Genomic DNA, 22,122 nt, shown 5'->3' with positions numbered 1-22,122 from the left:
GTGTAGATGTAACCAACCGTCTTATTAAATAAGAAACACAGAACCAATGTAAAGGAGAAAGCCGAGAGGTCAGAGTTCAGAGCTAAAATCTTACTCTTCCTCCTGCGGTGCTCCTAGCTTCCCGAAAGAGAGCTATTTCCTGTGTGTATGTCTTTAAATAGTCTTTCTGTTCTGCCTTCTCATTGGTTGTAAACCCAAACACATGACTGCCTTGTCACTGCCTGTAAGTACAGCCCTCTAGGTCTTAAAGGCGTATGTCTCCAATGCTGGCTGTATCCCTGAACACACAGAGATCTATAGGATTAAAGGCGTGCGCCACCACCGCCACACTCTTTCTATGGCTCTAATAGCTCTGACCCCTGGACAACTTTATTTATTAACACACAATTAAAATCACATTTCAGTACAAATAGAATAGCACCATAGGGGAGCTTTGGACCTGACAGTGGGGATGTGGCTCACTAACAGAGAGGTCGCTTAGCATATATGAGGCCCTGGATTTGAGCCTCAGTGCCAAAGTCAAAACCAAATTCTAGGACAGATTGTAATTCAAAAACATAGCAGCTTCAACTGTTTTCCAACCATGAGGAGAAAATCTTGAGTTACCTGTGTGTGGAAAAGCCAGGCCAGATGTCCTCCTGTGCTGTAGAGATGGTACTTCTGTACTCATAGGGCAGCCTTAAGAGTACAGAAACCCTGGAGTTGGCATTGCTGAAAAACCATTGCTTGAGCTGGAAGAAGGTCTGTTCATAGCATGTTGCCTAACTTAGGATTTCTGTTGCTGTGAAGAAACGCCATGACCATGGCAACTCTTATAAAGGAAAACATTTAATTGGGATGGCGTACAGTTCAGAGGTTTAGTCTCTTATCATCCTGGTGGGAGGCATGGCAGCCTATAGACAGACATGGTGCTGGAGAAGGAGCTGAGAGTTCTACATCTTGATCCACAGGCAAGTGCACTGTCCCATTGGGCATAGCTTGAGCATAGGAGATCTCAAAGTCCACCCCCACAATGACACTGTGATGATTTGAAAGAAAATGGCCCCCAAACGGAGTGGCACTATTAGAAGGCAGGGCTTGGTTGGAGGAAGTGTGTCACTATAAGGGTTTCCATACTCAAGCTACTGCTAGTGAGACAGACTACTTCCTGTTGCCTGCATATCAAGATGTAAAACTCTCAACTCCTCCAGCACCACGTCTGCCTGAACATCACCATGTCCTACCATGATGATAGTGGACTAAACCTCTGAACTGTAAATCACTCCAAATAAATGTTTTTCCTCTATAAGAGTTGCCATGGTCACAGTGTCTCTTCACAGCATAGACACCCTAACTAAGACAGAAGTTGGTTGGTACAAGGGACTGGGGCATTGCTGTGATAGGCCTGATCATGCTTTTCTTTGAAGGACTATGGACCTTGGGACTGTGGATTGGAAAAGCAGTTGATCACTTTAAGTGCCGCTTAATGGACCATCCTAGTAGAACATGGAAGACAGTGATGCTGAGTGTGATTTAAACTGTGGGTGCCTGGAGCAAGAGGTTTCAGAGAAGAAGAATTTTAGTTTGTTGCCTAGAGATCATTCTTGTGATGTTTTGATGAAAAATATGGCAGCTTTTTGCCCTTGTCTGCCTAAGGCTAAAGTGAAGAGTTTTGGATTAATTCCGTTGGCAGAGGAAATCTCAAAACAGCCTAGTATAGACTCTGTTATGTGGTTATTAGTGGTAACTCTAATGAAGATTTATAATGAAAAGGAGCAAGCTGAGCAAGAAAAAATACAACGTGTAGAACAATCTGAGGAGCAAAGAAGCACCAGGAGTGGAGTTATGTGGAATGGAGCTGTGTTCAAGATGAACAGACGAAGAATGGAATAAAGGAAGTGGTGACCTCGGGGCAAGATCCCACCCAGAGAAGTTTCCAGCTTGTAAAAAGGAATTAAAGAAAAACTTAGAACCAGATGTAGTGTGCACACCTTTAATCCCAGCACTGTGAAGGCAGAGGGCAGCAGACCTCTGAGTTTGAGGCCAATCAGCTTCAACAGGTCAGAGAAGGTGAGAGGAGACGTAGAGTCAGTGAATACTAATGAATACTAAACACACACAGGAAACTTATCTGAGGGGGCAAAGCTTAATTCTTCATTTTATTTTCTCATTCTTCTTCTGTTCTTTATTTTTCTCTTATCCTTTTTATACCACCTAAGACAAAAATTTCTATGCAAGAAAAGATTACCCCACAACCACAAGTTACATATTTGGCAAAAACAAAACCTTTACACAGGAAGAAATCACATTATGATCACGTTACATGTTTTCCTTAGATGCTCACAAGTAGTTAGACATTTTCCTTTGTATTAATTTTCCCACCATAACATCTTCATCCCAAAGCACTGATTCTTTTATTACTAATTGACAAGGTTTAAGCAAGCCAAGTGTATTTCCGCCAGTTCCTTCAAATGGCAGGCAGCTGTCTGTGGTTTCAGCACAGCAGATTCCTAGCCTGTTTCGACTCTACAAAGTTTTGCTCAAGTGCTCAGCTAACCATCTATATGTCTTTTGTCTTTACACACAATAGGGCCATTTGATTTCCTTTGACAACTTTGTTTTTCAAGGCGCACACCAAAACCTGTGACTAATTCTATAAGCTACATGACCAAGGAACTCAGACCTAACCTTGGTGTAGGGATGTAATTGCTTTTTTTGATCATCAGCCTGTTTTTCCACAGGCAGAGTTCGTGGGTCTATAATGCATGAAACTTCCTTGTTCTTACTTTCTGTCCTCAGCAAGTCTCAGATCTAGCAATGGGGGCGGTGACTTCTTTCCTTATTTTTATCTTTCTTGTATTTCTTATTGGAGCAATTGGCAGAATTACCTAAACCTTTTCCCTAACCATCTTTACTAACTGTCCTAACTACCTGTATCTTTAAATCATCAATCCAACCAAGTGTCATTGCTCTTATAAAAATCATCTCTTTGGGCTGGAGAGATGGCTCAGTGGTTAAGAGCACTAGCTGTTCTTCCAGAGGTCCTGAGTTCAATTCCCAGCAACCACATGGCAGCTCACAACCATCTGTAATGAGATCTGATTCCCTCTTCTGGCATGCAGGCAGAACACTGTATCCATAATAAATAAATAAATAAATAAATAAATAAATAAACAAATCTAAAAAAAATAATCATCTAATTTTTTTTAAAAAAAAATAAAGAACCTGTCTCAAAAACAAAAAAAAAAAATCTTCATTATAATCAGCAAGTAAATTGCCCAGTGAGGAGGGGTATTTTTCCAAGAAACAAACACATAATACTAGATGCAGTGGGAGTCTTTCACATAATAATCACACCATGTCAAATACAGTAAGAACACAATAGCGCAAAGCAGGAGAAAGCGCAGCAGAAGCAAGGGTCATTCTGGAGACAATCCCTCTGGGGCTTTGCCTCTCCAGGGCTCACCCATCGTACTTGTGCCATCTGCTGGGTTATATTCCATAAGTTCTATTGCTGTCTGCCACTCCTCCAACATGGCCACCACCACCAGCCTGGTCTAAAGAGCAAGTTCCAGAACAGCCAAGCTTAGGTAGTGAAGGAAATCATTGAAAACGGAAAGCTGGTGAAGATATAACTGAAAGATCTCCGAGTTCAAGGCCAGCCTGGTCTACAGAGCAAATTTCAGGGCAGCCAAGGTCAGGCAGTGAAGGAAACTATCAAAAACAGAAAGCTAGCTGGGCGGCGGTGACATATGCCTTTAATCCTAGCACTTGGGAGGCAGAGGCAGGTGGATCTCTGTGAGTTGGAGGCCAGCCTGGTCTACAGAGCGAGATCCAGGACAGGCACCAAAACTACATGGAGAAACCCTATCTCAAAAAACCAAAACAAAACAAAACCCAGAAAGCTGGTGAAGAAGTAATTGAACAAGGGGACCATGTTCCAGCCCCAGTAAGCAGCAGAACTTCTTAGCTTTGGCCATGTGGTTCTGGCTTCAAGGATAGAAGAAAGGCATTATGGAACTCTCCTCTGAGACTAAGAAAAGCCACTGAGTCCAGGCATATGTCAGGAGTGTCCCTAAATGGAGGCCTAGAGAGGCCATTGTGTGAAGCTGTGAAGGTGATGCCTGGATTGCCTTGAAGACCCCAAGATGTTAGAGATGCCAGAGCTGTGGGATACCTGCTGAGGAAAACTGCTAACAGGAAGTGGAACCAGCCCAAGAGGAAGAAGTATGTTGCGGTCAACAAAGCTGAAAGGAGTTCGAGATCTGAAAAGCATTTTGATATCAGACATGAGATTCAGAGTTTGGAGTTTGCATAGTGAGGAAATACTGTGCCATTATATGTTGGAAGTATGTGATCTGCTTTTTTATTTTGATTTTACAAGGGATTACAGTTAAGAGATTGCATGAATCTCAGAAGAGACTTTGAACTTTACACTTTTAAATAAGTTTGAGACTGTTACAGACTATGGGGACTTTTGAAGCTGGACTGAATGCATTTTGCATTATGATATGGCTACAAGCCTTTGAGGGCCAGGGAGTGGAATATGGTGGTTTAAAAGAAACACATCTCCTCCACTAAGGCCAAATCTCATAATAGTGCCACTCCCTTTGGGGACCATTTTCTTTCAACCCACTGTTGTAGAATAATATTTTAAGATATGTTACATTTGTTTATGCTCTAGAACATTTGTTTAGTGATGCAAAGATATGTTGCATTCTTTTATGTTGCATTTGTTTAACTCTGTGAAGCTGTATTACTGTGCCTGTCTAAAACACCTAATTGACCTAATAAAGAACCCAAACTTGGTCAATACCAAGTCAGGAGACAGGATAGGCAGGCCTGGCAGGCAGAGAGGATACATAGAAGGAGAAAAAGAGCAAAGGAGATGAAAGAGCAAGAAAAGGAGGAGAGGAGGACTCCAGGGCCCAGCCACCCAGCTACACAACCAACAACAGAGTAAGAAGGAAAAATGGTACACAGAAATAGAGAAAGATGAAAGTCCAGAGGCAAAAGGTAGACAGGGTAATTTAAGAAAAGCTGGCTAGGCCGGGCGGTGGTGACGCATGCCTTTAATCCCAGCACTCGGGAGGCAGAGCCAGGCGGATCTCTATGAGTTCGAGGCCAGCCTGGGCTACCAAGTGAGCTCCAGGAAAGGCACAAAGCTACGCAGAGAAACCCTGTCTCGAAAAACTGAAAAAAAAAAAAAAGAAAGAAAAAAAGAAAAAAAAGAAAAGGAAAAGCTGGCTATAATCAAGCCAAGCTAAGGCTGGGCATTTATAAGAAAGAATAAACCTCCATGTAAATTTATTTGGGAGCTGGGTGATAGGTCCCCCAAAGAGTAAAAAAAAACAACCAACAGCAAACACCACACACCTTGTAAGACTGAAGCTAAGACAATGATCCCTAAACTCACACCTAGATCAGGACTGCTTAGTTATGCATACATCTTACATCTTCTTTGCATTATAATTTTTCCTCTGTGTAAACCTATAGCTCCTGTTGGCACCCTGGAAGAGACTTAGGATCATTAAACCCATTCATCTGTTCCTCTGATCACATTGACTAAATATCTCTGCTTTTTACAAATAGACATCTTTTAATTGATGTATTGAGAACAGTTATATAAGTCTTTTAGGGCTGGTGGAACCTACCCAGGCTTTTGCCTGAAAGCTCCAGTAACAACTTTGGCAAGTTAAGTCAGGGCAGAACATGTCTTTGGCACCAGCCACTCTCAGCAAATTGTCTCCAAATACAGTGTGATGTTTGGTGTTAGTTGTCAACTTGGCAGAATCTAAACTTACCTAGAAGATAGGCCTCTAGGCATACCTGTAAGAGGTTATCTTAATTGCATTAGTTGAGGTTGGAAGACTATCCTTATTCCCAGATAAGATATTGCACTATTTAAGTAGAGAAATGGAACTAAGCAGCAGCATGCATTCATCACTCTGTTTCCTGAATTTGCAATATTAATCATGAAAGCTTAGTCTTTAGCTTCGTCTTGTTCTCAATTAACTCTTATAACTTAACCTGATTCTATTAATCTATGTTCTGCCACATGACTAGTTACCTATCCTCCATAATGTACATCCAACTTCCTCAGTGTCTCGGCATCTCCTGCACACCTAAATTCTTCCTGAGTTCCTCTTTTTCCCTGGAAGTCTTGCCTATTCTTTTCTGTCTAGCTATAGGCCATTCAGCTCTTTATTAAAACAATCACAGTAACATCTTCACACAATATAAACAAATATCCTGCAACATGTCCCCCTTTTTTTCTAAATATAAAGGAAAGGTTATAACTTTTACAAAGAAAACTATATACAATAAGAACAATTACCAAGTAAGGATTACATTCACAATGTACAGTCCATTTGTATTTGACAAATTCAGAGAAAATACTCTATTATTTACCCTATTTATTTATTATTGGTGAGTTCAAAGTTTTGTACCTAATTCACTTTCTATCATAACTTGCATTATCATCCTAAAAATATCTTTTTAGGCCTTAAAACATTTTTTAAATAAACACCTTAAGCTTTTGTGTCTCTCAACCTTATAAACTTTACATCTCTTTTGTAAGTTTCTTTTATGAATTTGGTAACAAAGAAAACTGTATAACTATCTAGTCTTCAGCCTCCATCAGAGACCTGAGAAGGATAAAATTTTACCTGAGTAAACAGGAAATGCAAAGCAAACAACTTCCAAAATTATAGAAATGGCAGGGACAGCTGGCTTCCTAGACAGTTAACCCAAGTTCCCTTTGCAGTGTTGGGGCACCCATCTTTAGCCTATAGGACTAGAATATCTGATAGAGTTTTCGGTGAAGCAGGAATTTTGAAGGGCTGCCTACCTTGTCTTGGCAAAGTTTGACAGTCGCCTTCTTTTGTGTTCTGCTTGTCTGATTAGGACAGCATACTCTCAGTAGTCAAGGCAAGGGCAGTTTCTTGACCAATGGATAGCTTTGTACATTAAAAGAAAACTCCATATGGAGGTTCTTCAATGCCCATCATCCTGTTTTGAAATATACTGGTGCTACCAGGAACAGACCTATCTCACTGTCATGAAAAACCATATGTTATTAAAACATCTTAAATGCCATATTCTGTAGGCCTCTGAAGTGTTTGAAGACCATCCATCTATCTAAAATATGTTTCTGTCTACTAACCTGCATTTCTTAATTGTCCTAAATAGTTTATAATAATAGCTTTCAAAAATGAGAACTTTACATTTTTATATAAGCTGCATAGGTACAATACCTTAAATAAGAGTAGAAACACATATATATAGTATGTTAAAACATAAATAACTTTAAATTTGTATCAATAAACAAAAATTTATACCAATATAAAATATTTGAGATTAATAGTTGCTCTTTTAGTTTAAAAGTAGAATCAATAATCTACCCTTTTATCCTATCATTCCTATATTTCCCCCCTTTTACTAAAAGAAAGAGATCCCTTAATCTAACCTCCTTTACTTTGTTTCCTCCATGACCATGACCAATAACAACTTGCAACAACCCCCTGAACAATAATAAACATCCATAATCCACTGAATGACCAAAAACTACCCACCCCACTTCTTGTCATGTTCTCTAGACCACTTCCTGTTGTCTAGGGGTGACAGTATCTTTGGGAGACCCTGAGAAAATAGGGATAAAGGTCAAGTCCTGGGAGAGCTAGCAGTATCATTTGTTGTCTGTAGCTAGAGTTTTCCTGCCTTGCCCACAGTCAGGACAAATCTTTGTCACCCGCCAGTCCCATAGCCACTCAGACCCAACCAAGTAAACACAGAGACTTATATTGCTTACAAATTGTATGGCTGTGGCAGGCTTCTTGCTAACTGTTCTTATAGCTTAAATTAATCCATTTCCACAAATCTATACCCTGCCACATGGCTTGTGACTTACCAGCATCTTTTCATGCTGCTTATCAGGGTGGTGGCTGGCAGTGACTCCTTCTGCCTTCCTGTTCTTTTATTTCTCCTCTCTGTTAGTCCTGCCTATACTTCCTGCCTAGCCACGGGCCAATCAGTGTTTTATTTATTGACCAATCAGAGCAATTTGACATACAGACCATCCCACAGCACAGCCAAGTGCAGATCATCTCAGACACCTGCACTCAGGCACGTGGTCCTAATCATCCTCTATGTGGACCTGCTGGGTAAAGCCATGAGGAACCCGAGAAGAAGCTCCCACAGGACATACAGAACATCCCACAGCAGTTGTCCAACTCTGTGTGATAGGAAAGTATAGAGCTTATCTGAAGTCCTGGCTGGAGTAGTCTGTGAGGCTAGACCATCTCAGCTAGCAGCTTTGAAGTTGTCCTGGGTGTAGATTTTCGAGGAAACTGTAACAGAGGCATTCTGAGAGGCTGTATCTGTTGCTGGAGGGCTTCTCTCCAGGTTCCACCAAGCCCCGCAGTCCCACAATCCGCATATAAAATAATCATTCAGACGCTTATATTACTTATAAACTGTATGGCCATGGCAGGCTTCTTGCTAACTGTTCTTATATCTTAAATTAACCCATTTCTATAAATCTATACCTTGCCACGTCGCTTGTGGCTTATCGGCGTCTTTACATGCTGCTTGTCCTGGTGGTGGCTGGCAGTGTCTCTCCCTCCTTCTTCCTGTTCCCTCAATTCTCCTCTCTCCTTGTCCCGCCTATACTTCCTGCTTGGTCACTGGCCAGTGTTTTATTTATATAGAGTGATATCCACAGCATGTATCACCTGGGGTATTTGTCTTGTCTTCATTGGTGTCTTGTCATTTTGTTCTGAAAACACACAAACTTTTAAAACACCCCTGTGTAGATGTAACCAATCGTCTTATTAAAATAAGAAATATAGAGCCAATGTAAAAGAAAGCCGAGAGGTCAGAGCTCAGAGATAAAATCTTACCTCCTGCAGTGCTCCTAACTTCCCCGAGAGAGAGCTACTTCCTGTTTGTCTGTGTTTAAATATTCTTTCTGTTCTGCCTTCTCATTGGTTGTAAACCCAACCACATGACTGCCTCATCACTGCCTGTAAGTACCGCCCTCCAGGTCTTAAAGGCATATGTCTCCAATACTGGCTGTATCCCTGAACACACAGAAATCTACCTAGCTCTTCTAACCACCACGCTCTTGCTATGGCTCTAATAGCTCTGACCCCAGGGCAACTTTATTTATTAATATAAAATTAAAATCACATTTCAGTACAAATAAAATATCACCATACCCCTGTTCTTGAGGACAGATAGCCAGCTGCAGTCTAGTTCACAAGTTAAAGTTGCCAGCTGTCTGATTTGTTGAACCAAGGTTATAGGCACAAAGCAACTTTATCGTGGCCACAGCCCCTCTCTTGATAGTCTGGCTGCTATCTAGGACAGTAATTAATGCCTTGCATAAAATCTTCGGCAATTAACTCTCTGCACAAACTCCTAATCTCAGTTTGATGATACAAGACTCAAGGTTCAGCCAACTGTTTATGTTGGGTCCTGAAATTTACATGGGTTACAGGAAAGGAATTAACCAAGGTCTAGAGAGAAACAACTTTTGTCCAGCTATACCGTGGGAAAAGTTTTTCCAACTAGCCAGGACTGCAGAGTATAATCTAGCTTCATAGCTCTGAGAAAGAGCTGCAAGTTTCCTTTTTTATGGTCTAACATTACATGCTACATTTTAAGATTTAGAAGCTTTTTATGTCACTGTCCCTCGGAGAGTGGTGAGTAGCTTATCTCACTCAGCACTATGCCCCTGCCGTCAAGTTACAGGCTGCAGACCAGGGAGCCTCCCAGCTGTGCAGCTTTCTCCCTCTCAACATAAACAATCCAAGCCTGAGAGAAAATGACACCTTTATGATTGTTAATCCTGAAATGTTAGTTCAAAATGTTACTAACTTAGAAATATAGAATACAATGTACAAATTTCTTTATTTCTTCTTAGACCTCTCTACAGTTTAGCCTTTTTTCCTTGAAATCCTTTATAGACTATCTCTCCTTAGTCATAACAGAACAGCTGGAGCTTCCTTTACAGCTGCAGCTGCCCCACTAATTATGAAGCTGAGAGATTTATTACATGTGTGTTATCAGGATGGCTCTGCTTCTTATCGTTTACTCAAGAACTGAAATGTGGCCCTCAAACGTAACTTTTTATATTGCCTAAAGCTTTCCATTGGATACGTATAGCTGTGTAAAACAGAGATTCAGAGCCAACATGAAAGAATCAAGAAAGTTACCATTAGAATGTTTGTGTTTCATTCCTGACCGCTCAGATAAATAGAAAAATTTCCTAAAACCCTGCTACTCTGTGGCACTCTCTTTACAACCCTACAGCAGCCTGGAAACTGGTCTTTACAGGCTGCAATACTGTTTGTTTGTTATTTTCTGTTACTGTCTATACCCATTTTCTTTTCTTTCGACAGCATCTAAGCATTCTGTACCTGTTTAGAGGTTTTTTTTTCAGTCTGGACCTGGCTTTACTAAGCACCTGCAGCCTTCTCTGACCCCGTGAGACAAACCTTAAACTGCTAGGCTACCGCCCTGTGGCTCTGCTTCGCACATGGCACTGGTGGCTAGCCCCAACCCCTGGGTTGGTCCAGCAGGCTACCGCACTGGTTCTGGGCTGCAGTTGCTGTTTCCCTTTCCATGAGAGCCGACCCTCATGCCTGTCACCAAGTCTACTTGCCCCAGCTCTGGAAAGTTGCTGAATCTGCTTTCTGGATTCTCCTGAGCCATGTGAATGCTCATCAGGAGGCCCAGGAGGCAACTGTGGCAGCACTGGCTGGTGTGACTTCTCCAACCATGTGGTCGTGCCACACACTGGAGTGCCAAATGTTCTTGGACTTTCTTTTTGGGACCACCAACCCCCAAATAATGACACAGAGACTTAATATTGTGAGACCAAAATGAGCCATCTTAGAAATAAGACCAAAATGTTTTCACCCTAAAACTAAGGCCTAAGATTTCTCCTTTTAGGAATAGGCCATTAGTTACTGAAACCAGTCAGTTCAGATTCCAGAAACCAGGAACTGTAAAAGTACAGAGTCACAAGATAGTCACAAGGTAATGCCTGCCAGACTATGGAATGTCCTCTCCCTGGTTTCCAGGGTAACTAACCACAGAAATGCCCCCACCTGAGGGCAGCCAATGAGAAATGGTGGCGGGCAACCACTCCCTTAGAAGTAATTTCTAGAAGTCCCTAGAAGCGAGCCAATCAGAATTGTACCTGTACTAGCACCCCTAAATGATGTAACCTTGTGACTTTTCCCTTTAAAAACTGAGCTTGCAGACAGGTGGGCGCTTCCTCCAGCCTCCACTGCGTTGGATGTATTGGACGAAGTCCCTGCCTAGGCTTGTATTGCTTTTGGATATCCAGAATTAAACCTTGCTTTTGCATTCCGGCATGCTCGTCTTTGGTGGTCTCTCTGGGGGTCACGATGTGGGCACGACAAAATTAATTATTTAAGGTTGGCCTTTAGTTTAGGCTTGTTCTCAACTAGCTCTTATAACTTAGATTAACCTGCTTCTATTAATGTATGTTCGGCCAAGTGGCTACTTATCTATCCTCCATAATGTACTTCCGACTTCCTTAGTGTCTCACTGGCCTCTCCTGCACACCTAGATTCTTCCCGAGTTCCTCTCTTTCCCTGGAAGTCCCACCTATTCTCTCTTGTCTAGCTATTGACCACTCACTCAGCTCTTTATTAAACCAATCATAAGGACACATCTTCACACAGTGTAAACAAATATCCCACAGCGATGAACTGTATCCTTTTGGACTGTTTGTCAAAAAGAAATCCTATCCTCCCTCCTTCCCTTTTTGATAGGGTCTTTTGTAACTTAGGCTCACCTTGAACTCATTATGTAGCAGAAGATGACCTTGCACTCCTAATCTTCCTGTCTACGCTTCTCTAATGCTGGAATTTGGGGCATGTGCCACCACTCACAGTTTTTATGTGGAGCTGTGTAGGACTTTACGTATGCTGGGCAAGTATTCTACCAATTAAGCCACACCCCAGTCTCCCTTTCACCCTTAAGTTCCTTTTGTCAGGGTGTTTTATCACAACAACAGAAAATTGGCACCAAGAAGTGAGGACATGTTGTGATAAACCTGACTGCCATAAGTGGGTCATAAGCCACTAGAACTGTTTGTTTCTGGAATATGGAAGAGTTTGGAACTTTGGGTTAGAAAAGTTCTTTAATTCTATAAACAGAGCTTAGTGGGCCATTCTAGGGGAAGCTTGGAAGATAAGAATGCGGAGAGAAATGTAAACAGTGGAGATTCAGCCTAAGGTTCCAGAGAAGAATAGAACTCTTACCAGGAACTGGGCTAGGGGCCATTTGTGTGATATTTATGCAAAAAAATCTAGCTTCATTTGGCCCATATCTTAATGACCTGAGTGAAGTTGAATTTAGAGATAATGGACTAATTTGTTTGACAGTGGAAAACTCAGAACAAGAGTTCATGGTGCTGAGAAAGTAGTTACAATTGTTTAAAAAAAAAAATCAGCACCACTTAGGGCAAACCCCAGCACTGCACTGGGATAATAGGAAAGATGTCCTGAGAAAAACCCCAAACCTTGGGAGCTCCATCTTCTAAAGACCCAAATCCCTTTAAAGGAAGAAAGCATGAGGTGAAAGGGATCCTTGCTCCTCAAAGTCAGCTGCCTGTGGGAGAGTCTCCTGAGGGTCAGTGCACAGAAACCGATGCCACTGTGGTCCAGGAGGGCCAGGCTCCACCCCAAGATGACAGCAGACCTTGGTAGATTCCTCCATCTAGCAGGTATTGAAGGTGTGAGAGATTCAGGATTGAGAAGGTTAAGGAGGGAAGCTAAGACCAAACAATCCATCTGTGCTTGTAGTCCATGCAGAGGCCCTGAGAGGTCATTGTATGACTTTGTGAAGGTGAAGCCTTATTTACAGTGGAGACCCAAGGATATTGGAGATGCCAGGACTATGAGACTTCTGTCAAGAAGAACTGTGGGCATGGAGTGGAAATAGCTCCAAAGAGGCTACATGTATTACATGCAGGTAGTGGATCTTGAGGGATGGAGCTACCTAAGTCTTTGGGGGCCACATGATTACATAGGAGCTTCAAAGATAATGTTCCCTCACAGCTACACATTCTGATTGACTCTGGGTACCGGAGTCTTAACAGAAATGTCAGGGGTATATGACCTTATTGTGTGCACCAGCCTCAGATCCTGCCTGGAAGGAATCCTACATCTGGTTGGGAGTTGGGATTGATCACCCTACATCTGAGTTACCCTTCGGGTTGGGGCTCTCTGGAGCACAAGGGAGATATCTGGCTCATTGGTGACACTCTGGGAAGGAATTCCTATTAAGCAGTCAGTACATCTTACCCCACACACTTGTCGGGTAGTATTGACTTGTGTTTCAGCTACCAGTATTATCAGTGGTGGTTCAGCAGGAGAAACAGCCCAGAACTGCTGCCAGGAGCCTGAAGTGTTCCCTTAAACTTTGAGGGACCTGCACTCAGGTAAAGGTAGATCCTTGATTTCACCACAGAACGAAGTTCTAGATGAGCCAGTATGAAGTAGTTTTATAGTTTATTCAAATAAATAGCTGGCAGTGGAGAGATGGCTCAGTGGTTAAGAATACTCACTGCTCTTCCAGAGAATCCTGGTTAAGCACCCACATGGCAGCTCAAAACTATCTATAGCTCCATTTCCAGGGGATCCTAAACCCTCTTCTACCCTCTGTGAGCACTGCACCCATACGCTTAAAATTTTTAAATTAATTTTTAAATTGAAAATTGTTTTTATACAGTTGATTTCCCAACTGCTCCCAGATCCTCCCCTCTTTCCCACCCACCAAAATCCATACCCCTTCTCTCTATATCTCTCATCAGAATACAAATAGGCTTCCAAAACAATAATAAAATAAAATAAGAATAAACCAACCAGAATAGGACAAGACAAACAAACAGGAAAAAAAAAGAGTCAAAGAAAAAGCACAAGGGTTGGGGATTTAGCTCAGTGGTAGAGCACTTCCCTAGCAAGTGCAAGGCCCTGGGTTCAGTCCTCAGCTCTGGAAAAAAAAAAAAAAAAAAAAAAAGACAAGAAAATCTGCCAGGCTGTGGTGGTACACGCCTTTAATCCAAGCACTCGGGAGGCAGAGCCAGGCAGATCTCTGTGAGTTTGAAGCCAGCCTGGTCTCCAAAGCGAGTTCCAGGAAAGTCACAAAGCTACACAGAGAAACCCTGTCTCGAAAAACCAAAAAATAAAAATTAAAAAAAAAAAGGAAACCATAATATATGAGCAAAAGATCTGTAAGGTTTTTTAAAAAAACACCTAGGCGAAGCATTGTGAGGAAAAAAAAAAAAAAACCTCCCAAAGTACCATTGAGTTTGTTTTTTGTTGGCCATCTACTGCTGGGTATGGGGCCTGCCCTTAAACTGTGGTTCATATACCCAGTAAGAGACTCAGTTGGAGAAAACTAATTTTTCCTTTGTGAGTAGTTTTCAATTAGAGATAGCTTCTGGGTTAGGGGAAGTGTCTACTTACCCTCTTAGTACTGGGGCCCCATCTGGCTTAGACCCATGCAGGCCCTGCACAGGCTGCCACAGTCTCTGAGGATTCATGTGTGCATCAGTCCTGTCGTGTCTAGATGGTTTCAGTGTTGTCCTCCATCCCCTCTGGCTCTTTTAATCTTTCCTTCTCCTCTTTTACAGAATTCCTTGAGCCCTGAGAGGAAGGATTTGATGGAGACAACACATTTACATTTTTTAAAAATAAGCACACCTTTAATTCCAGTACTTGAAGGCAGAGGCAGGAGGATCTCTGTGAGTTCAAGGCCAGCCTGGTCTACAGAGTGAGTTCTAGGATAGCCAGGGCTATACAAAGAAATCCTGTCTCAAAATAAAACAAAATTTTTCTCAAGATCAAAAAAATTAAAAATAAAATCGTACTCATGGAAAGAATAAGACACATGTAAGAGTGCATGGGATCTTCTCCAAGGAGAATTGTGTTTAACTGTCTCAGCAGTAGCCACTTAGACCATTAGACCATCTCAAGTTACAACCCAAAGGGAGGCTAAGGAGCTACAGAGATGATAGCAGTTAAGGGCACTGCTGCTCTTGCAGAGGAATCACATTTGATTTCCAGAACCCACATGGTGCCTCACAACCAGTTCCAGGGGCTTTGATGCCTTTTTCTGGCCTCCATGGGCACTGCATGCATGGAGACAAAATACTCAAAAATAAAATTAGAAACCTCCTACATTTTTCCCTTTTTTTTTTTTTATGTGAGATTCCAACATGGCTATAGATGTACTTTGTTTGATATTCCAATCTGATAAGAGAAAACTGTGATTTTCATTCTTTGGGGGGGGGTTGTTTTGAGACAGGGTTTCTCTGTGTAGCTTTGGTGCCTGTCCTGGATCTCACTTTGTAGACCAGGCTGGACTTGAACTCACAGAGATCCGCCTGGCTCTGCCTCCTGAGTACTGGGATTAAAGGCGTGTGCCGTCACCGGCAAGCAATTCTCATTCTTGTAGAAGTTACAGGGAGGTTAAGACTTATCTTTTACTGTAAATATGATTTCTACAAAATGGCAGTTGGGAAAGGAAAAAGATCATATAGACTTAGGACATAAGCATGATTGACTTGCTATTTTAATATCTTACTTGGAAATGTCTTTATATAAAAGAAATACTGTCATCTGTATGTAACAATCTTCACAATAAATGTTGTATTGGATTTCTTATTCTCAGCTGGTGAGAGACTACAGTCAAACTCCAGAGTTAATCTCTCTCTTTCCACATACCCTTAATTTCTCTGTCTTGATGGCTCAGCAGTTAAGAGCACTGGCTGCTCTTCCAGAGGACCTGGGTTCAATTCCCAGCACCCACATGGCAGCTCACAGCTATCTATAACTCCAGCTCCAGAGGATCTGGCACCTTCATACAGACATATATGCAAGGAAAACACCAAGGCACATAAATTTAAAATTTTTAATGTATAAAAAATAAAGAAAAATAGTCACTAAAGGCTAAAGATTCATTTTCTGTACTCTCACGTTGAACAAGACATGTAGACCCTACCTATGCAGGGGTCAAAAGTCTCAGCCTGTGTGATCTAAAAAGTACTTGAGAAGGTCTGAACTCAGCAGGTCAGAGTCATCATTCAATGGAACACTAGAAGAGAAGAAATCATTACTTGAGACATAAAAACATTATATCTATACATATATATTGAATATATATATTAAAACATTATATATACATATGTATGTATATAATGAAGCACATAGGGTATTGTCATGCCTCTGGTTAGCATCAAAAATAACAGGGCCTTTTTAAAAACATGAGGTACCTGATAAATATGTCAGTAAATTGTTAAAATGTAAAAGGCAGAATCTGATATAGAATTAATTTGGGTATGTGAGTCTTTGAGGACTGATTTTCCTATTGCTCCAGTATATATACACAGCTATCTAGTAATGGCACAGTATCATAGTTAACTTCAGCTGTTAATTTTATACACCCTCCCCTTGCGAGGAGGGAACCTCAATTAAGGAATTCACTCCATCAGATTGGCCAGTGGGAATGTCTGTGGGACATTTTCTTAACTGCTAGTTGATATAGGAGAAAGCCCATTGCTAGTGGTGGCATCCCTAAGCAGGTGGATGTGCCTGCATAAGAAAGCAAACCCAGCAAGCCATGGGGAGCAAGACAGAAAGCAGCATCCCTCCTCTCCACAGTTTCTACCTTGGCTTTCTCCAGTGATAAACTATAACCTCTAAGCCAAGTAAACTCTTTCCTCCTGAGTTGCTCTTGGTCATGGTGTCTTGTCATAGCAACAGAAAGCAAACTGGTATACACAGTTTGTATCACTATGAGATATTAAGAGCCATCAGGTCTTATAAGACAACTGTCTTCATTATCTTAATTTTTGAGTTTAAGATCAATACAATACTATTGGCTATTACAATAATATGTATAGCTACCTACAGCAGGTTACATATTAATATGTGGCAAAACAAAATAATTCTGAGAACTTTAACAGTGGAATAACTTCCAAGGAAAATGGTGGGAGGTTATAGTCACTGACTGTATGTTATATCAAGAGTGATGTTTTAGTCTCATTTCTGTTGCTGTGACAAAATACAATGGCCAAAGGCAACATAGAGAATGAAAGAGTTTGTTGGGAATTGTAAATCCCAGATTACAGTTCATCCCTGAGGGGGAACCAAGGCAAGAACTCAAGTAGCTTGTCATATCACATCCACAGTGAAGAACAGGGAGGAACAAGTGCACCCATGCGGCCAGCTTGATCTCTAGCTTTCCCCTTTACTGAAGCTCTGGACCCAGTCTAGGGAATAGTGACACTCTCAGTGGACTGGGTCAATTAACAGCAAAACAGTTCCTTCACAGACATACCCATAGGCCAACCTGTTCTAGATAACTCTCAATTGAGACTCTTTCCAGGTAATCATAGGTTGTGGCAAGTTGATTTTAAAAACTTTCACAAGTATCTAAAAGAAAAAAAAACAAGCAAACAAAAACACAAATTAAGGTCACAACTGCTGATTTAGAGATGGAACTTACCTTTGTAATTGAGAGAATGTCTTGTTTTCTTTGAAGAGACCATTTAAGTTTTTAACATGTTGCAAGTTTGGGCAACTTTATCTTTCCTGAAGTACTTGAAGCTGTAACAACTCAGAAGGATAGCTTTTATTTTAGAGAGTAACTCCTTTCAGTCTGGGTGGAGTGAACCTCTGTGCACATTGAGGTGTCAGCAGACATCAGATGTTTGTGTCCTGACAAATTAATATCTGAGTAAAGTCCAATCTCTTCATAAAGAATGTGTCACTCCACGTTCCTAGGTTAAGGAAAGGCAGTGGGTAGTATAACCACCTAGGTCAGCACTGGGACAGAACAGAGAGGGCATTGGGACTATTACAGATTGTGGATGTCAGTCCCGTCCCCCCCACCTCACCCCACCCCCACAAAGGTGCAAGTAACTAGAGTAGTGAGTAATTCTCTTCTCAGATAACATGAACCCTGAAGTCTCTTAATAATTCTTACTCATCTGTGTAAGACAGCAGAATCTCATTGAGTCTGTTAGCTATATCCTTTCTGAGCAGCCCATACCCTCTGTTTATCTGAGATGGGCTTATGGTTAATTTTGGAACATAGGTACAAAGCTGTATAGCTCAAAGTATTGCTGTAAGCTGTTATAATTTATAGGCATCCACTTATCCACATGTTACAGAGTCTATTTAGATGAGAATTCCCAAAATCATGCCTTGTCACTTATAGTTGGACTTTTCTTCATGGAGACTTCTTATTAATTATGAAAGCTTGGCCTTTAGCTTAGGCTTCTCTCCAACTAGCTCTTATAACTTAAATTAACCTGATTCTATTAATCTACATACTGCCACTTGGCTTTTTTTTACCTCTCCTCCATTCTGTATGTCCAACTTGGTCTGCATCTTACTGGCATCACTTCTCTTCTTCCCAGAGTCCTTTCTCTCCCTGGAAGTCCTGCCTATACTCTCCTGCCTAGCTTTTGGCCATTCAGCTCTTTATTAAACCAGTCACAGCAATACATCTTTACACAGTGTACAAATATCCCACAATAGTCACTCTGTTAAATACAGATGATTTTCAAGGATAACAACAATAATCCCTTTGGCTTTGGAGAAATTTTATCAACATTGGTTTTAAGCAACACATATTTGCTTAGAAAGGGGTCCTGGGTTATTCACTAAGGTAGAGAACAAAGTTCCAGTATTAGAAAAAAACCAAAACATTGTTATCTGTTCTGTCAAGAACTACTCAAGATGCTTTTTTAATGGTTATCTAAAGTCTCTGGAGATTTCACCAAGGATCTAGAGCAGCATCAATGCTCAGGAGCAACCATTGTTGGAGCTGATGGCTCCTCCTCCATTTGGGGGGGGGGTAAACATTGTTCCTTATGGTGATTTTCCTGTTTGTAGAGAGTACGAAGTCTGCTTTTGTTGCTGTCGTTTTGTTTGGTTGGTTTTATTATTTTTATTTTTTTATTTTTTTTAGAAAAGTGTAGTTCTTTTCCAGTGTCCTGGACATACAGTAAGCATTGCTCTTTTAGACTCTTCTTACTTTAAGGTTTCCCTGAGGTAGCAGGGGTTTTTGTTTTGTTTTGTTTTAATGTACTTTCTTGTTAGGCAATTTCATACATGTATATAATGCATTTTGGTCATATCTCCAATAATTCTCATCCCCTTTCTGATCCCACTGAACCTTTCTTCTAAACAGGTTCCTCACCTACTTGAAAAAAAAATGTGTTTAAGTGTTTGCCTGCATGTATGTCTGTGTGCTCACCATGTGTATTCCTGGTGCCCATGGAGGCCAGAAGGCAATATCAGATCCCATGAAACGGTAGTTACAGACGTTGTGAGCCACCTCGTGAGTTCTGGGAACCAAACCAAACTGCTCTTAACTGCTGAGGCACTCTCCAGCTACCTCTTCTACTTTCATGTTGTTTTCATTTTGTTTGTACCTTAGTTATGGTTTTAGTGCTGTGATAAAATACCAAGATCAAAAGCTAAGGAAAGGGTCCATCACTGAAGGAAGTCAGGGCAGGAACTCAAGTCAGGAACTTGGAGGCAGAACTGAAGCAGAAGCCATGGAGGAATGCTGCTTACTGGCTTGCCTTTTGTGGCTTGCTAGCCTGCTTTCTTATATAACTCAGTACCACCTTCCCAGGAGCATCAGAATCCCCTGTGAACTGGGCCCACCCACATCTATCACTAATCAATAAAATCCACAACAGATTTTCCTATGGGCAATCTGATGGCGGCATTTTCTCAGTTGAGGTACCACTTTCCAGATAACTTCTTTGAAAGCCAGCCAGGACAATTGACCCCTTGTCAATTTGACACACAAACACATTACTATTGAACAATAACCTTTCCTTTCTCGTGTATCCCCAAGATCTCATGTTAATATCAATATCTCAATATAAAACACACCCCAACTTTTAAAAGTTCTACAGTCTTTAAAAATTTAAGCACTTTAAAAGTTCAGCCCCTTTAAAGCATCCCAAGTCTCTTTCTAAGTTCAAATTCTCTTTAAAATATTCAGTGTCTCTAAAATATCAAAAGTATCTCTAAGATTCCAAAATCTTTGTAAAATTCCAAGTTCTCTTTTTGTGGGCTCCAATAAAATAAAAATAAGCTAAATACTTTCTTACCTCAAGAGGGTAATCAAAGTAGAGCCAAAATTCAACAGTGTCAAAAGTTCAGGGCTTGGTGTCTGGAACCCGTTCCTGATCCTTTGGGCTCCGCATAGCCTTGAAATGGTTCCATTTCTTTTGCTCTGCCATCTGAAAGACCCACAATTTGTCTCCCAGGTTCACGGGGGCTCCACTCCACATGTAATGTGTCCTTTGTGTTCGTCTAATGTGGTATCAGTATTTCCAAAATGCTGAGGTCTCTGCTGCAACTTATCAATGCCCTGGGCTCTCTTCGTGGACCTTGACCCTGCCACACGGTGCCAAGCCTCAATTTCATCAGCTTCTGTGTGATGGCCCTGAGGAAACATTTCCCAGAAGATTTCACTTCGGTGATGCTAGTCTCTTAATCACAGCTGTTCCTCAGCTTCAGACGACCAGCATCAATTGTCTCAGCAAAGCAAATATTCCATTTTAGTGGTTCTGGACTCTCTCTCTCTCTCTCTCTCTCTCTCTCTCTCTCTCTCTCTCTCTCTCTCTCTCTCTAAATAAAGATTTTCATCTTTTCCATTTTTTGAGAATAGTTTTTTTTCTCACATAACACATCCTGATTATGGTTTTCCTCTCTCTACTACTCTCAGATCCTCCCTCCTCCCCTCCCCAGTTCCACTACCTCTCTGTCTCTCATTAGAAAACAAACAGATCTTTAAGTGGTGATGATATGATATGATATGATATGATATGATATGATATGATATGATATGATATGATATGATAAAAACAAAACCACATGAGAACTGGACAAAACAAACAGAAGGGAAAAGGCCCAAGAGAAGGTACAAGAATCAGAGACCTGCTCATTTACACACTCAGGACCCTCATAAAAACACTGAACTGGAAGCCATAATTTGTACAGAGGACACAGTACAGAGCTGTGCAAGCCTTGTGCATTTTGCCTCAGTCTCTGTGAGTTCATATGAGATTTGATCATGTTGACTTAGAGGGCCTTGTTTTCTTAGTGTCTTCCATCCCATCTGCATCTTAGAGTATTTCTGCCTCCTTTTCACAAGGTTTGCTGTGAAAGAACTTTTAAAGTGCCTGAATTTTTAAAGACTGTAGGACTTTTAAAAGTTGGGGTGTGTTTTATATTGAGATATTGATATTAATGTGAGATCTTGGGGATACATGAGAAAGGCAGGGGGGGGTTGATGGAGAGATCCAATTTAGGACTGAGTGTTCCAGCGTCTCTCACTCTCTGCACATAGTTCAGCTGTGGGTCTCTGTACTTGTTCCCACTTGCCACAGAAGGAAGCTTCTCAGATGATGACTGAGCAAGGCACTGGTCTATGAGTATAGCAGAATGTTATTAGGAGTCACTTTACTGCTATGTTTTTTTGTTTGTTTGTTTGTTTAAAACAGTATTATTTGGTCACTGGGTTATCTAGTCTCAGATTCTTGGTCACCCAAGCAGTGGTAGGTATGGGTTCCATCTTGTAGAGTGGGCCTTAAGAAATATGAAAGAGCGAGAGTCAGTAGAAATGTCACAAGAAGGACTTTGAGTTCAGTAACGTGGGATTCTCACGTGTCTAGTGTAGTTGAAGATGAATATCACCTAGATATTCTGGACTATGTGGATGTATAGAAGTTGACATTCATTTGAGATGAGAAATATGAATCCAAGAGTTTATCCCCTAAAGTTTGTAGTACAGGAAATAGTTGGAATTACCTGACAGGGTCTGTCTTTAGTTAGGGTTTCTATTGCTGTGAAAAGACACCATGACCATGGCAACTCTTATAAAGGAAAACATTTAATTGTAGTGGCTTGCTTACAGTTTCAGAGATTTAGTCCATTATCATCATGGCGAGAAGTATGGCAGCATGGTGCTAGAGAAGGAGCTGATAGTTCTTAACATCTTGACTCGAAGGCAACAGGAAGTGGTCTGAGACACTGGGAGTGGCTTGAACATCTATGAGACTCAAGCCCA

At 41.2% G+C, this 22,122-nt stretch overlaps 1 protein-coding gene across 2 annotated transcripts in view; it reads left to right on the top strand.

The window, feature by feature from the left end:
- The window catches only part of LOC102914885 (leucine-rich repeat-containing protein 37A-like), a 71,420-nt gene that overhangs the window by 5,648 nt on the left and 43,650 nt on the right, over positions 1-22,122 (top strand). The gene's annotated exons all lie outside the window — the stretch shown is intronic.

This window comes from Peromyscus maniculatus, chromosome 8, assembly GCF_049852395.1.
Source record: "Peromyscus maniculatus bairdii isolate BWxNUB_F1_BW_parent chromosome 8, HU_Pman_BW_mat_3.1, whole genome shotgun sequence".
Classification (NCBI taxonomy): Eukaryota; Metazoa; Chordata; class Mammalia; order Rodentia; family Cricetidae; genus Peromyscus; species Peromyscus maniculatus.
The sequence above is the reverse complement of the archived record's forward strand: the minus strand, read 5'-3'. Positions and strand labels throughout refer to the sequence as shown.